Here is a 5,292-nt window from a genome sequence, read left to right as displayed (position 1 = left end):
TGCGATCCCCTATACTTGTGGGTTATCACCCTGCACCTCACACATGAACCTCATTAAACGTATTCTGCGTTACCTCAAGGGCACATCTCATTATGGGCTTCGGCTGCATCATTCTCCCTCACATGACTTGGTGGCCTACTCCGATGCCGATTGGGCCGGATGCCCCGATACGCGCAGGTCCACATTAGGCTTCTGTCTCTTTCTTGGGTCGAACCTTGTCTCTTGGTCCTCCAAACGTTAGCCCACTGTTTCACGCTCCAGTGCAGAGGCCGAATACCGCGATGTCGCCAATTATGTCGCTGAGTCCTGTTGGTTGCGCCAGCTGCTTCATGAACTGAATCGTCCCCCCACTCGTGCCACGCTGGTCTATTGCGACAACATCAGTGCCACATACTTGTCCACCAATCCTGTTCAATAGTGTGAAATCCATCTTATAACTTTGAAGCCCATGCCATTCCTTTCTCAGCTAAAATCCCATAACTGGAAGCTCTGTTCATGAGTGTCAAGATACCTTCCTGAGAAGGCCCAAATGCATTCACATGCCCTCTTTCCCTGATAATTTGTCATTGGCACTAATAAGGTGCATGATGATTCATACTTCCACTAGCTAGTAGGTTAGCTAGGGTTCAAGCATGCATGCAAGGTTAGTGGGTCTGAAGAGTGCGGCTCCGAAGAATGCATGCATTTTTCAGATGATCTGTCTCCACAGTGGGTGGCTAGGTGCTCCAAGTGTCCATAATTTTTGCTGTCAGGATCTTAGTGTTGAAATAACCTCAAAAGCCCAAGTGGGTTAGTTGAATGCAATGATAGACATAATGTTTCAAGCACATTTATCTTGATACCCATGCCAAGACAATCTTCAGCTGCCACGCTCCAAATATCTATGCCTACTTAGCTAATCAACCCGAAGCAACCTGAGCTAAGAAGATCCAAAGATCTCCAACCCAACTTGGCACCTATAAATAATCCCCCATGATGGAATACTTGATCCCATCAGTTTCTACACCACCAGCACATACGAATAAGGCAATTCTTCTACTTGCACAAATGGCCTCCATTGTACCCCTTTTCTCTCTACTATGTTTGTTCTTGTGTTGTGTTCTTGCCAAGGGAGACATGAAAGTGGCCCCTTCAACAAATGGGGCTGATGATAGAGGTCAGTCTCTACAGTCAAGTCATGTTTTCGGTGTGCTCAGATATGGGGCTTACGGCGATTGACGCCATGACGATACACAGGTATGTATCGTGTAGTGCAAAATCACCTCAAAATACATAGCATAGTTCATTTCACTAGAAATGGAAATGGATACTACCTGTGCATCCACTTCTTGTAGGCATTTTCCAAGGCGTTGGCTGCAGCTTGCTCCTCATAAAGAAGCTCAGCGGCGTTGTCTATGGCCTTATCTTTGACAAGAAGGCTAGCCATGCCGCCGGAGGGCCATCTAGGATTGAGAATGCCAAGATCGCTGTCATACAATTTCACATCTCACCGCCCAAGACTGATATTGAGAAGAGTGTTATTGTGTCAAACTATGCGCAGATGGGCCGCATCCTCCGCGAGGAGCGTAATTACATCCTAGGGATGGTTAAGAAGATCAAGGCATTTGGATGCAATGTCCTCCAAATCCAGAAGAGCATCTTGCGTGATGTGGTCACTGAGTTGTCGCTGCATTATCTCACAAAGGCTAAGATTATGGTGGTCAAGGATGTACAGAGGGATGATATTGAGTTCATCACCAAGACTCGTAACTGCTTGCCAATTGCCAATAATGAGCATTTCCGAGAAGAAAAACTTGGGTATGGTGATGTTGCCGAGGAAGTGTCTGCTGGAGATGGCAAGATTGTCAAGATCACTAGCATCAGGGACATGGGGAGGACTGCAACTGTGCTTGTCCGTGGGTCCAACCAGTTGGTTAATGATGAAGCTGATCGTAGTCTCCATGATGTCATGTGTGTCATCAGGTAATTTTACTTCCACTGAAACTGTGTCTTATATGCTTGAAAGGTTCTTGATTGTCGTCCTGCTTTTCTAGGTCATTTTTATTATGGTGACTTGTAAATTATGTGAAGTAACTTAAATCTGCACACCATTGTTGAACAATTATTCATTCCAGTAAATTGTTACGTGTTTTAAAAGAACATCCACTCTATATGGTGCCAGACACATAGGGAACCACAGAGATCATAGGTTCACTAGGTGATTATGAGTGACACAGAGCCAAGTTTGATCAAGATCACTTACGTTGTCATGCTATCTAAGTTACTCTCAATGATCTGGTAATCACCAAGTTTGCATATTACGATTGGCAAATGGTGTGTGAGCCATTTGTGTTGGCTAAGTTGTATGTCATGTCTATTCATGGTACTTTATGATAACACTTTGTCATCTATAATTATGAATCTGGACATTTGGTGCTTTGTGTGGATGATAATAGATTTGTGAAATTAATCTTCACAAGAGTACACCATCAAAAAAATTCACAAGATTCAGTGGCGAGGTTGCTTTGTGTGTAAGCTTTCACCTTTTAGGACTAGCCTACTACCTATCGCCACAAGCAGCACTTCCGTGTTTCATTCATGGCCAGAAATAGGGTTTTTGTGCAGCGTTTACTCCAACCTTTATTTTGGCACTCCTCATCTGCTTCATGAACACAATTAAGGCTGATGGATAGATCACCTCTTATGGGCTAAGTGCTCTAGTAGGGAACTATAGAGTGGCCAGGCAGCACCTTTTGTTAGTTCCAATCTTGTTACAAGTAGTAGTAGTTAGTATCTATGCATGCATGGCGGCAGGTTATGATGTTTCTAGAAGATGGCAAGAGGTAGAATGTAAGTTAGGTAGTAATATTAGCTACTCCCTCCCTTCACTATTACAAGATGTTTTGGATATTTCAATATGGACCAAGTGAACGAACACACCAAAACATGTCTATATACATCTAATTTAGAAAAAATTAGAACATCTTTCTTATATCGGTGAACGGAGGGAGTAGCATTTAGTCGGCTGGAGTCAATTTGGCTAACCCCTTACATTGTCATACATCCAGATGTGACAACATGAAATTCTTATGAGAGCTAGTCGCTAGCTCCAATGCCTTTTACAGCCTTTTGGAACATTGGTGTGGTATCAACATGGTTGTTTTGGATATTACAATGACCGCCTCATCTTATGCCTGTCAATTTGAACACTTCCATGGTAGTAGGATTCCATATGATCAATGCATGACAATGTGTGGGTGTACACATCAGATCTTATGAAATTGTATTATTTTTTGAGCAAAATATCATTGTCCTCTTATCGTATCAACCGCTCATTTCTTTCTAGGGAAACTCATGCTATGAAGTCTAGATGAGAATGTGTATGTTGGGCAGGCGGGTTTCTCTTACAACTTCTGTTGTTTCATAATTAGATGGTTGCTCTGAATTTTACTGAAGAGACAACTTCTTGGAGTAGACAGTTTTCCAGGTCTTTTTTACCCAAATATGGGATGACCTGGCCTTGTGGGCTCAAGTATAATGAAAATTAAGTTAATTTCCATACCATTAGGCCTTGAGCTTAAGTAGAAATGTATCCTCAGGAAATGATTATTCTTTCTCATGATGTATTCATTTTGTAGTATTTGTGGTGCTTAGCACTATTTTAGCTTACAATTTATTATTTCTTAAGTGTTCTGATCCTGTTCATGCTTATTTTTATGAGGGTGCTTGGTGAACAAGAGGTTTTTAATTGCTGGTGGTGGTGCTCCTGAAATAGAAATGTCAATGCAACTGGCTGCTTGGTCAAAGGAGCTCCATGGGATGGAGAGTTACTGCATCAAGGAGTTTGCTGATGCACTCAAGGTCATCCCTTACACATTGGCAGAGAATGCAGGGCTCAACCCAATCACCATTGTTACTGAGCTAAGGAACCGGCATGCCAAGGGTGAGCAGAACATGGGCATCAACGTGAGGAAAAGGCCAAATCACAACAATCCTGGAGGTGAATGTTGTACAGCCATTGCTTGTGAGCACGAGTGCCATCTCGCTGGCGTGCAAGTGCATTAGAATAATCTTGAAGATTGATGATATAGTCACTGTAAGGTAAAGCCCATAGGGCGGATGATCTTTTTTAGGGCTGTATTATTATGTATGAGGGGATGAACACTTTGGCATGTCTGGTTCTATCTGCCTTTTTGTTACGTAGGGGCACCGAGTTACAATTTTATTTGTGAACGTGGCTCTTTGATGTGTTATTTTTAAAAGTTTCCTCAAGAGCATTTCTATCACTGATATTAGCTTCATTAAAATTATTTGATGCGCCTCCATTACTAGGATAAGGGAGTCTAGGAGCATAACCATTATTTTTCCAGTTGGGGTTATAGCTGTTGTTGGGTAACGTAGCATGCAATTTCAAAACAATTCCTACGATCATGCAAGATCTATCTAGGAGATGCATAGCAACGAGATGGGGAGTGTTTGTCTACGTACCTCGTAGACCGAAAGCAGAAGCGTTATGTTAACGCGGTTGATGTAGTTGAGCGTCTTCACGATCCAACTGATCCAAGTACCAAACGTATGGCACCTCCGTGTTCAGCACACATTCAGCTCGATGACGTCCCTAGAGCTCTTGATCCAGTAGAGGGTCAAGGGAGACTTCTGACAGCACGACGGCATGGTGACGGTGATGGTGATGTGATCCGCGCAGGGCTTTGCCTAAGCACTACGACGCTATGACAGGAGGAGTAAACTGTGGAAGGGGGCACCGCAACAGGCTAAGAGATTTCTTTGGGTGCCTTTGGGGTGCCCCCGCCCCCGTATATAAAGTGGGGAGGACGAGGCCGGCGTCCAGGAGGGACGCACCATGGGGGAGTCTTACTTGGACTCCTAGTCCAAGTAGGATTCGCCCCCCCCTTTTCCTTTCTCCACCAGAGGGAATAGGAAGGAGAGGGAAAGGGAAGGGGGCGCCGCCCCCTCCTCCTTGTCCAATTCGGACTCCCTAGGAGGGGGGCGCATGGACACACCCCGCGGGCTTCCCTCTCTCTCCCTTAGGCCCATGTTGGCCCTACACTTGCCCGGGGGGTTCCGGTAACCGCTCGGTACTCCGGGAAAATACCCGAATCACTCAGAACCATTGCGATGTCCGAATATAACCTTCCAATATATGAATCTTTACCTCTCGACCATTTCGAGACTCCTCTTCATGTCTGTGATCTCATCCTGGACTCCGAACAAACTTCGGTCACTAAAACACATAACTCATAATACAAATCGTCATTGAACGTTAAGCGTGCGGACCCTACGGGTTCGAGAACT

At 44.4% G+C, this 5,292-nt stretch overlaps 1 pseudogene; it reads left to right on the top strand.

The window, feature by feature from the left end:
• Positions 1 to 281: 281 nt before the first annotated feature.
• LOC147966401 (T-complex protein 1 subunit delta-like) lies at positions 282 to 4,084 on the top strand (annotated as a pseudogene).
• The last annotated feature ends 1,208 nt before the right edge of the window (positions 4,085 to 5,292 follow it).

Source organism: Triticum urartu, chromosome 6A (assembly GCF_056163025.1).
Source record: "Triticum urartu cultivar PI428250 chromosome 6A, HENAU_Tu73, whole genome shotgun sequence".
NCBI lineage: Eukaryota > Viridiplantae > Streptophyta > Magnoliopsida > Poales > Poaceae > Triticum > Triticum urartu.
Note: the sequence above shows the minus strand (reverse complement) of the source record. Positions and strands in the feature narration are given on the sequence as shown.